Here is a 12,008-nt window from a genome sequence, read left to right on the forward strand (position 1 = left end):
AAAACAAGATAGTGACTTGCTGGGGAGATAGTGGCCATGCTTGCATTATTTTTGAATCCCTCCAAATTCCAACAAAAATAAGCAAGGCAAATTAGCAGAAACAAAACCCACTGACAACAGTCACTTCAGAATTAGGTGCCAAAGGTATCCCCCTGAACACTGAAAGAATTTAAGTGGGGGGAGCACAGCCCCCAGTAGCTACCTGTGTGTTATCAGATGTCCTGGGGTTCCCCCCACACACACACACCCCCCAAGTTGCTCTAGCTCAGCCTCTGGCCTTTGACATCCCACCTGTTGCAACAGAGGGAAGCAAGGGGGTGTCTGAGGGACCTGACAAGAGGACCAGCCCCAAAGAGCCAGCAGGGATTCAGTGGAGGGCGTGGAGGGGCAATTGGAGAACAGCGACTGAGTCTGGGAGGGACCTGGCCCGCCCCCTAGTGAGGGTGAGAGCCCTCGGGAAGGACTGCGAACTCTGGAAACTGCTTGGATCCCTTCCCGGACAAGGGAAGGTTCCTCACTGCAGAGGAGATGCCTTGGAGCGGGATCAACACAGAGGCAGAGTGACTCAGATGAAGGAAGAAGATGCAGATCGAAGTAATAGGAGGAGATGGAACCGGGAGGCCTCAGAAAGCAGGCCACCATGTCTGGACCCTCCATGTAGACAAGAGGAGGGGGCGACCTTGAGGTTAAAGATGCATCCTGAACATCACCTGCAAGTTCAGGAAAACTTGTTATGTCGTTGTCTAGTCACTAAGTCATGTCCAACTCTGCAATCCCATGGAGTGTAGCCCGCCAGCCTCCTCTGTCCATGGGATTTCCCAGGGAAGAGTCCAGGGGATCTTCCCCGCTCAAGGATCGAACCTGAGTCTCCTGCATTGGCAGATGAATTCTTTATCACTGAACCACCCGAGAAGCCCTCAGGAATACTTAATTTCATGTAAAAATGAGCAATAGAGAATCTGGAGGTCAGCTCTCATACAAAATTAACTTAGGCAAAAGAATAATCAGGAGCCAATAGCATTCCTAAAAATAGGATAAAGCATGCCAGTGACACATTTCTTCAGGACAGATCAAAACCATAACCTTCTAGTTCAAAATGACCTTAAAAACATCTTTAAATATGCAAGATGTGAAAGAACAACATAAATTAGCATTAGAGAGTTTTCATTAGAAAACAGAACTCCGGAACAAATTAGACATACAAAGGAAAGAACTTATTTTAGAAATAAAAGCTAAAATAGAAGAAACACAAGGCCAAATTAACCCAACCTTGAGATAATGCCAGAGTCGAAAAAGGTGAAAAGAATATTATAAATCAACCAGAAATGAAGACAGAGGTTTTTTAAATGTTCTAGAGAAAATGACAAATATTGAAATTAGGCCAAGAAGTTTCAACATACGAGTAATAAAAGTTCCTATAGAAGAAAACCAAAGCAAGGAACAAATATTAAAAACAATCAAGAACACCTACTGAAATTTTTTAATTGAAATTACATATTGAAGGAGCATACTGAATACCTGAAAATATCAACCCAGAATAATCAGACATATTCAAGACATTCTAATAAAATGACTGGACTTCAAGGAAAGAAAAAAAAGTCCTTCAGGCTTCTCAGTTCAGTTCAGTCATTCAGTCATGTCTGACTCTTTGCGACCCCATGGACTGCAGCATGCCAGGCTTCCCTGTCCATCACCAACTCCTGGAGCTTGCTCAAACTCATGTCCATCGAGTCGGTGATGCCATCCAACCATCTCATTCTCTGCCACCCCCTTCTCCTCCCGCCTTCAATCTTTCTGAGCATCAGGGTCTTTTCCAATGAGTCAGTACTTCACATCAGGTGGCCAAAGTATTGGAGCTTCAGCTTCAGCATCAGTCCTTCCGATGAATATTCAGGACTGATTTTCTTTAGGATTGACTGTTTGATCTCCTTGCAGTCTAACGGACTCTCAAGAGTCTTCTCCAACACCACAGTTCAAAGGCATCAATTCTTTGGTGCTCAGCTTAGGTAATAATAGTAGTTGACTAAAAAGAACAAATATTCAATTATTATCAGGTTTTTCAAGAATAATGCTGGGGACTTCCCTAATTGGTCCAGTGGTTAAGAATCACTCCTTAACCTCAAGAAGTGATAACTCCTTAAGGATCCTTCCAGTTCAGAGGGTACAAGTTCCATCTCTGATTGGGGAGCTAAGATCCCGTAGGCCTCATGGCCAAAAAAATAAACATAAAGCAGAACAGTAACAAATTCAATGAAGACATTTTTTTAGAATTGTTTTTAAAATACTTGTAAATGATTGTAACCCATCAGATACGTTAAAATCTTAGAGTTCACAATGACATTGAAAAGGAGTAAATTGGTCCTCTCCTCTGGAGGATAATAAAGAACCAATTCATTTTCTTGTAAACTGGTGAACAAAGGGATAGAAGTAAACCTGTGTCCTACCTCTCCTAGATGACCTGTATCCCTGAGCATCAAAGAGGAAATGAGGGGAAACATCCCTTTCTAAAAGTCTCTTTCCCTCAAGCCTGGTACTGTGTGACGACCTAGAGGGGTGGGATGGGGTGGGAGAGAGGTTTCAAGAGGAAGGGGATATATGTATACCTATGGCTGATTCATGTTGATGTACGACAGAAACCAACACAATATTGTGGGTTGCCATGCCCTCCTCCAGGGGATCTTCTGGACCCAAGGATCAGACCCGCGCCTCTTACATCTCCTGCACTGGCAGGTGGGTCCTCCACTGCTAGCGCCACCTGGAAAGACCACCCACTGCTGCTAAAACAGAAAGAACATCCAACATTGTGTGTCACCAGAGGAAAACACACAGGCTCCCTGAGGAGCTGGCCCAAGGAATCGAACCCAGATCTGGTCAAGCCTCTGGATCCAGCTGCCAGCTTCCAGGAAGCACAGAGGACAGAGGAGCACTCTGAATGGTGTTTTGCAGATGAAGTCAGCCAAGTCCATCCTGTGGGAAGCTCCATGAGGCAAATGGTGTTCCTTCCCAAATAGCTTGTAAGGAAAAGAAAGGGTCCAGGGACACCTCTAGATTAAAGGAAACTTTAAAGATGCGTCTTTTATTTTTTTAACAGGCAAGTCTGAACAATCATATCTCGGGATACATACTTACGTGAGAAAGTATTGCAAGAACATGATTACTGGGGCTTCCCTGGCGGCTCAGTGGTAAGGCATTTGCCTGCCAGTGCAGAAGACGGGGGTTCAATCCCTGATCTGGGAGGATCTCACGTGGTGAAGAACAACAAAGTCCGTATCTCACAACTACTGAGTCTGTGCTCTAGAGCCCGTGGTCTGAACCAAGAGAGGTCACCGAAATAAAGCCCACGCACCGCAACTAGAGAGGAGTCCCCACTTGCTGCAACTAGAGACAATCCCAAGCAGCGACAAACACCCAGCATAGCCAAAAATAAATAAAATTACAAAAAGAAAAGTTGGAGGAGAGAAGATCTCCCTTTCTCTTTAAAATAAAAGCAGGGAGGGTATCAATCACATCAAGAAAGAGCTTGTGGGACTTCCCTGTGAGTCAGCGGCTACTACTGAGCCTGCGCTCTGGAGCCTGGGGAACCACAGCTACTGAAGCCCGTGTGCCCTGGAGCCTGTGTTCCACAAGAGAAGGAACCGCTCTGGGAAGTGTGCACACCACTAGAGGGGAGCCCCCGCTCGCTGGGACTAGAGAAAAGCCTGAGCCTCAGTGAAGATCCAGCACAGTCAAAAATAATAAATACATGTTTTAAAAAAGAAAGAAAATGATGACTATAAAAGTCAGGCTACTAGTTCATTTCAGGGGAATGACAGAGCTTAGATTGGAGAGGAGATCCTGGAGAGAGTTGAGGGAAGATGACTGCTTGCAAAGTTCTCTTTATTAACTTGGGGTGTAGTTACAAAACTGCTTGCCATAAGATGACTCATTAAGTTTATTTTGTGTGGTTTTCTGTACCTGTGTTCACTTCACAATAAAGGTTTTTTTTTAAGACTGAAATAAATGATTGAATGAACCACCCTAGGAGGTCTCACTGTTCTCTTTCGCCGGATGACAGAGGGACAACTCAAGAGAGGAACCAAGTTTGCCTAAAGCCATGCAGCTGCTAAGCCATCCAGCTGGGCTGGAAACCCATGTGAGACTCATCTGTTCTTTCAACAAACAGTTGCTGACACCTGCTGAGCTGGTTGTTGGGCAAAGAGCTGAGTTAAAACAGCCTGGCTTCAGATCCACCTGTCCTGCACGGGAGGGACGCGGGAGGTAGGTCTGGGTACCCAGCTGGGTGTGGTCCCAGCTCCCCCGCAGGGCCCCTCCCCTCGGCGGGACCCACGTGGTGCTCTCAGAAACTGAGCCCACGCAGCTGTTCTCAGCCCAGACTCTGGACGTGGAAATGACCTCACCTGACCACCTGATGAAGTTTCGCTTCTGTTTCTCATCACCTTCCCAGAGTGTTCTGTCCCCTGGAGAGGAGAGAGGATGTGGGAAAGGGTCCTGGCCTGAAACTAAGAGGTCAGCTCGCAGCCCTCCCTTCTTATCCCTCCTGGGGGAGGCACCAAGGATTTGGGGCAAATGGGGTGATGATGAACCAGTGCCATCAGCTCTGCAGGCTAGAGCCCCTCGCTTATCTGCCTTGGGACCTATCACTTCGGTATTTGACACTCATTGTCACAGACAGCAGGGCTTCCCTGGGGACTCAGGCAGCGAAGAATCTGCCAGCCATGCAGGAGACCCAGGTTCAATCTCTGCATCGGGAAGATCCCCTGGAGAAGGGAATGGCAACCCACTTCAGTATTCTCGCCTGGGGAACTCCATGAACAGAGGAGTTCTACAATCCATGGGGTTGCAAAGAGTCATACAGGACTGAGCAACTAACACACACACACACACACACACACACACACACACTCACTCGTGGAAAGCAGGAGCACATTATGTTTGTTGAATGACTGAGTGAATCAAATTGCTGTGTCATTTTTTACCTATTTCACACAGAGTCCAAGGTTCAATCGATACTTTTAAAATATACCATCCATAATATACACAATAGAATATTACTCAGCCATTAAAAAGAATACAATTGAATCAGTTCTAAAGAGATGGATAAAACTGGAGCCCATTATACAGAGTGAAGTAAGCCAGAAAGATAAACACCAATACAGTATACTAACGCATATATATGGAATTTAGAAAATGGTAACAATAACCCTATATGCAAAACAGAAAAAGAGACACAGATGTATAGAACAGACTTTTGGACTCTATGGGAGAAGGTGAGGGTGGGATGATCTGAGAGAACAGCATCGAAACATGTATATTATCAAGTGTGAAACAGATCGCCAGCCCAGGTTGGATGCATGAGATAAGTGCTTGGGGCTGGTGCACTGGGAAGACCCAGAGGGATGGGATGGGGAGGCAGGTGAGAAGGGGGATCAGGATGGGGAACACATGTAAATCCATGGCTGACTCATGTCAGTGTATGACAAAAACCACTACAATACTGTAAAGTAAAGTAATTAGCCTCCAACTAATAAAAAATAAATGGGAAAAAATATATATATACCATCCATAGGCCCACAAACATAGGGGACAAGCTCTATGGTTACTGGGAGAGAGAGGGAGGGATAGGTCAGGCTTTTGGGACTGACATATAAACACACTACTATGGTCTTCCTGATGGCTCAGATGATAAAGCGTCTATCTGCAATGCTGGAGACCCAGGTTCGATCCCTGGGTCGGGAAGATCCCCTGGAGAAGGAAATGGCAACCCACTCCAGTACTCTTGCCTGGAAAATCCCATGGACAGAGGAGCCTAGTAGGCTATAGTCCATGGGGTGGCAAAGAGTTGGACGCTACTGAGTGACTTTACTTTTTACTTTATGTATAAAATAGATAGCCAATAAGGACCTACTGTATAGCAGAGGGAACTATACTCAATGTTTTGAAATAGCCTGTAAGGGGAAAAAAAATCTGAGTGTGTGTGTGTGTGTGTAAAATGTATATATGACTGAATCATTTTTCTGTACAAAGCATCACAACATTGTAAGTCAACTCTACTTCAATTAAATATGTATATATATATATATGTACGTATATATGCTCTTTCACTCTAAAATGGGAGTTATGATAATGCCTACCCCTAGGGTCTTTGAGCGATTGAACCAGTTAATAAATGTGGGATTGGCCAATATCTACTCTTGGCTGCACTGGGTCTTGGTCGCTGCCCGTGGGGCTCCTCTGGTTGCGGTGAGCAGGGGCTGCTCTCTCGTTTTGGTGCTTGGGTTCTAGATGCATGGGCTCAGCAGGTGCAGCTCTCAGGCTCCAGGTCACCAGGGTTTCAGTGGTGGTAGCACATGGGCTCAGTTGCCCAGAGGTACGTGGGATCTTTAGTTCCCGGACTAAGAATCGAACCCATGTCTCCTGCATTGCCAGGCAGATTCTTAACCCCTGGACCACCAAGAAAGTGCCACCTCTTTTCTTTATGTAGTTGAATACATTTGGCCAGATGAGGAAAAGTGCACAGGGCACATTTCAAACGCTGCGCATGTGTGTGCACGCCCGTGTATTTTGGGGCTGTATCAGTTCTCTATTGTTACTATAATAACTTAACCACTGGGACAATAGCATCATAGTCCTGCGCGTCAGAGCTGGGCTGAAACCAAGGTGTTGGCAGACCTCTGTCCCTCCTGGAGGCTCTTGGGTAGAAACTCTTCCAGTCTTGCTTCTTCCAGCCTCTGGTAGCTGCCTGCTTTCCAGACGGCCCTTGTCTGTCTTTAAGCCAGCAATTACATCACAGGGTTTTGCTTCCTGTTCTCACATCGTCTCTTTGACCCTGCCCACCTCTTATCAGAACCTCATGATTTCACTGAGCTCACCTGGATAATCCCAGATAAGCTCCCAATCTCAAGATCCTTAATCACACCAGCAAAATCTCTTTTGCATGTGAGATAACAGATTCACAGGTTCCAGGTTTTAGGACAGGGACATCTTGTGGGGGCTCAGTAGGCATTATCCTGCCTCGCCCAGGGACCTAGTGTTGTGATCCTAGGAGGCTGACTCCCCTGCTCTCGGCTCTATCCACTGTGGGGGAGGGGGTGGAGATTTGAAACCAAGGAAACAGCCCCTCTTCTCAGTCCAAAGAAATCTTGGGAAAATGTTCCATCAGAAGACAAAGAAAAGTGAACTTCCCTGGTGGCCCAGCGGTTAAGAGTCCTCCTTCCAAAGCAGGGGGCGTGGGTTCGAGCCCCGGTCGGGGAACCAAGTTCCCACATGCTGCGGCGCAATGAAGTTGCGTGTGAGACACAGCTAGAAAGACGCCTGCCCACCGCAATTAAGATCCCGTGTGCCGCAACTGAGACACGACACAACCAAATAGATAAATAAATATCTTAAAGACGAAGAAGACCAAAAAGAGTGAAGCATCCTTTGGGATTCTTCTAGAGTTTGGACAAGAAATTATGCTCATCTCCCTGGGGTTCCAACATACACCTGTGATACCAGCCAAGGGGACAGCCAAGGGTAAGGGACAGTGGCCAGCATTAAGCTTTTCCTGTTGGGGAAATCCAGGCCAGAACAATTATTTCTTTCCCAAATGAAATGGCCCAGGAATCATTTTGAAAGCTGTCTTCCAGCCCTGCAGGAAATATAAACCAGATCCAAACAAATAAACAAACAAAAAGCCCTGGATGCCCAGAGTTCCAGATTCATGTCTCCCCTGTCCCCCACCCCACACTTTCTTGGACTTGCTGGCTCTGGGCCTAGATTCCAAGTTGCAGAGATGGTGCAGAATGGAGGAGGCAGAGGAGAGCAGGAGACCTTCTAGCCCCCAGTCTGTCCAAGCCGCCACAGCTGGGACCCATCAAGCATGCCTCCTGTAAAAATGGTTCTTTTAGCTGGAAGTCATAAATCTCCTCTTGTTTCAGTGACAGCTTGATTGTTGCCTTTGCTTTCGGGAGACACACACATAGGAAGTGGTCAACCTTCAGAGTCACAAGGGGGAAGTCAGTCAAATGCCAAGATCAGAATCTGGCCTGTTAATCCTCCGGCAGGAGTGTGGAGAAGAGGTCATGCTGGGGACCGGAGACTCCGCCGGGGTCTCACTAACCTAGAGCATCGCCAAGCATCGTGCCCAGGAGCTATCCTGCTCCCACCGCAGCCTTTGCACTTTTCTGCTCCAGACCGACTCGGCTGGTCCCAGCATTTAATTCTCAAAGGCACCCTGTTACTGTCACGTCCATGTTCCTGAAATGGCCATCTCCCTGTATCCCTTAAGAGCTGACAGACAATTCAGGAGTAAAAAGGTTTAAAAAGAAAAAAATAAGAAGGTAAAGAAATAGAGTCAGAAGAGAAGTGAGAGAAGGAAAGCTGAGAGCAGCCAGGGGTGAGGGTAGTGCAGACAGCTCAGCTCAGAGTCCGAGGCACTGGAAATCGTGTACCGCAGAAATGATTCAGCCTCTTAGCAGCCATAGTGAAAAGGGCAACAAGATCCATCACATGATTCATAAGGCCTGTGTCAGCTTAAAGCAAAACCACTCCCTTCCCCCTCCAAGGAAAATGCTTATTTCTAGTACAACGATGCAGAAGAAATTTATTCTGGAGTTCCCATGGAGAGGTCACTGTGGACACAATGAATGAACACTGTCTTCAGGAAGCTCCTGACAGTAAATCCAGTAAATCCAGGTTTCCTAAGGCTATTTCTTATAACTCTTCTCTTTAAAAAAAAAAATTATTATTTATTAATTTCTTTGGCTGTACCAGGTCTTAATTGCAGCACATAGGATCTTGGATCTTCACTGTGGCATGCAGGATCTTTAGTTGCAGCTTGTGAACTCTTAGTTGCATCTTGTAGGATCTAGTTCCCTGAGCAAGGATGGAAACGCAGGCCCCCTACATTGGGAGCACAGACTCTTATCCCTGGACCACCAGGGAAGTCTCCAACTAAACCATCTTGATGAAGGCCCAGAGTATAAGGCTGAAGGCTAGTTCAGTAAAAACAGTGAATTCCTGGGGAATCCTCCAAGGTTAAGTGCTACAAAATACCTGTTCTGATAGAGATTACGTAGAATTAGCAGCTAAGCGGTGGAAGTGGTCCATAATGAGCGTGTGCGATTGGGAGATGAGCAAATTTTTACCTCTGTCCTTCCTGCAAGTCAGCAGCTGGATCCAGGGGTTCGATCAGATTTGGACTGAATCCCTTTGCCTAGATTCTCAATGGGTTTGTGAAACACAAAACCCTGATGAGTGTGTGCGTGTGCTCAGTCGTGTCCAGCTCTTTGCGACCCCATGGAAGGTAGCCCACCAGGCTGCTCTGTCCATGGGATTTTCCCAGGCAAGAATATTGGAGTAGGTTGCCATTTCCTTCTCCATGCTGATGAGTATGAACTATCAACAAACACACAGAGAAATATGGATGATTTCATCAACATGACATTGAGCAAAAGAAACCAGACACCAAAATATATGTACTGTATGATTTCAAACACAGGAGACCCTTGAACAATGCAAGGGGTAGTGGGTGTCAACTCCCAGACAGCCAAAAGTCCCCGTATAACTCTGTCTGCTTCAGAGACAAGGGAATTGATAAAGGACTCAGCCAAGGGCAGGAAGTTGAAAGAGTTTGGATAGAATCAGAATTCAAATTTTAGTTTTTTGTTTGGTTTGGGGGCTTTTTGATCTTGTTTCTTTATTTGACTGCACTGGGACTTAGTTGCAGCAGTCAGGATTCTTTTTTTTTCAGTTGAACCATGCAGGATCTATAGTTGCAGCATGCAGCATCTTTAGTTGCAATTGTGATCGCTAATCGCATACAAATTCTTCCCCACTCTTGGTTAATTTAAAGATCTGTAAAATGGAAATACAGGTGTTGTATTTATTGAAAAAAAATCCACATTTGTGGACCCAAGCAGTTCAGACCTGTGTTGTTTAAGGGTCAACTGTATATAGAAGTATAAATACAGATAAAACTGATATAAGCTGCCAGGAGTCAGGATGGTGGCAAACGTTGGGAGGTTGTGGCTGGTAGGATGTGAGAGATGCTGGCAGAGTGTTGATTACCTGGATGTGTTTCATCTGTGAAAATCCTTATGCTACAGGCACTTTTTTCAATGTATATTACACTTCAATAAAAAGTTTTTTTTAAGTGGTATCAAGTCATTATAACACACAATTTAAATTAGGGGTACTGTTGGTGATGGACAGGGAGGCCTGGCGAGCTGCAGTCCATGGGGGTCACAAAGAGTCAAACATGACTGAGCAACTGATCTGAGCTGTACTGTTTGGGAGGACAGGGCTTTAGGTTGTGACCAGGGCTAGAGCTCATTCCAGGACTAGAAAGCAGGATAAGCATCAGCGTGGACATAGGGTCAAGACCCAAGTCTTCAGGTTGATCAAGAATCCATCTTCAGCATGACCACTGCCATTCCAGGGTCTGACCACTTGGTGTCTCCACTCGACAAATTGCTAAGTGAGTAGCAGGCAGAACAGAGACATCTAGACCTGAGCTGGAATTAGGTTGGGAATGACTAGGAAACGTCAGAGGATGAATCTGAGCGGTACAGAGCTGGCCCACTCGGGGCTGGGGTCCGAGCTCTGCAGAACAGTGGGCAGTAGAGGGGACCACAGAAGTGAGGCCAGCTCAGAAGCCCCCAGCTTTGTCCCCGATCTCAGTCAGTATTATTTCATTCATTCATTCATACAGTGTTTAATGAACTCCTGAACCAGACACTGAGGATCCAAGGGGGGCAGATGGGCCACAGTCCCTGTATTCACGGAGTTCACATCAGCCTCACACCTCCTCTCTCCCTGCCTAGCATCCATGGCTCCTTCTAAGCCCAGAAGAACCACCAGTATTAGAATCCATTTCCCAAACAGCAAGGAGATCAAACCAATCAATCTTGAAAGAATCAACCCTGAATATTCATTGGAAGACCTGGTGCTGAAGCTGAAGTTCCAATACTTTGGCCACCTGATGGGAAGAGCTGACTCATTGGAAAAGACCCTCATGCTGGGAAAGATTGAAGGCGGGAGGAGAAAGAGACGTCAGAGATTGAGATGGTTGGATGGCATCACCGACTCAGTGGACATGAATTTGAACAAATTCTAGGAGATGGCGAAGGACAAGGGAAGGCTGGCGTGCTGTAGTCCGTGGGCGCGCAAAGGGTCGGACACAACTAAGCAACTGAACAAGAACAATCCAGCCAGGTCCTCAGACAGGACCCCACGCCCTTCTTGTTCGTGTCTATCTTCCCACCAGATGGACATTCAAAGGGCAGGGGCCTCATTTGTCTTCTCGGCCCTGGTGTTCTCCAGGCCTGGCCCAGAGTAGATGACCAATCGCTGTTTGTTGAGTGGAAGTGGGATAGCAATGAGGTGGTCACATCATCCCTGCAGGAGCAAGCAGAGCAGTGGGGGCTTCCTCTGAGTCTGGGGCACTGGGCTCCTAGACCTTGCAATGTTGCAAGAAGCCTTTGATGAGGCTTTTTGTGGGGTGGGCGTGATCACGTGAGTAGGACTGAGAGCTGGAGGTTTTAGGGCCGGGAGGGTTGCAGGGGAACAGAGAACCAGAGCAGTGCTGTCAGTCCAGTTCACAGCCCCTGGGGCAGTTCCACTTCCCCTTTTTCAAAAGCAAACACGGTGGAGGAAGGAAGGGGCCAGCTTCCACAGCACCCTTTGATAGGCCCAGGGGCCTGGTGACAGGAACAGGAAATATGAGCCAGCAGAGATTAAGTAGGAACCAGCTGGGGGTTTGCCCTGCCTGCCTCCACCTGCAGGCAGTCCCCCAGTCATCTGCATCCAGCCTTGGCAGAGGATGAAGGGCAAATAGGTCAGCTGAGTCTGGGCCTAATAGGACCCTGAGAAAGAGACTTGGGGGATGAGACAGGACAAAACTTTGGGGAGACAGGCTGGAGGGAAAGGGATGAAGAGCAGGAGCTGCAAGCAGATGCTCTCTGGAGGAGGGAGGAGGGTGGGGGAGCTTGAGACATGAATTTGGAGGGCCACGTGGTTCTGGGCGGCTA

This window comes from Muntiacus reevesi, chromosome 2 (assembly GCF_963930625.1).
Source record: "Muntiacus reevesi chromosome 2, mMunRee1.1, whole genome shotgun sequence".
NCBI classification, from domain to species: Eukaryota; Metazoa; Chordata; class Mammalia; order Artiodactyla; family Cervidae; genus Muntiacus; species Muntiacus reevesi.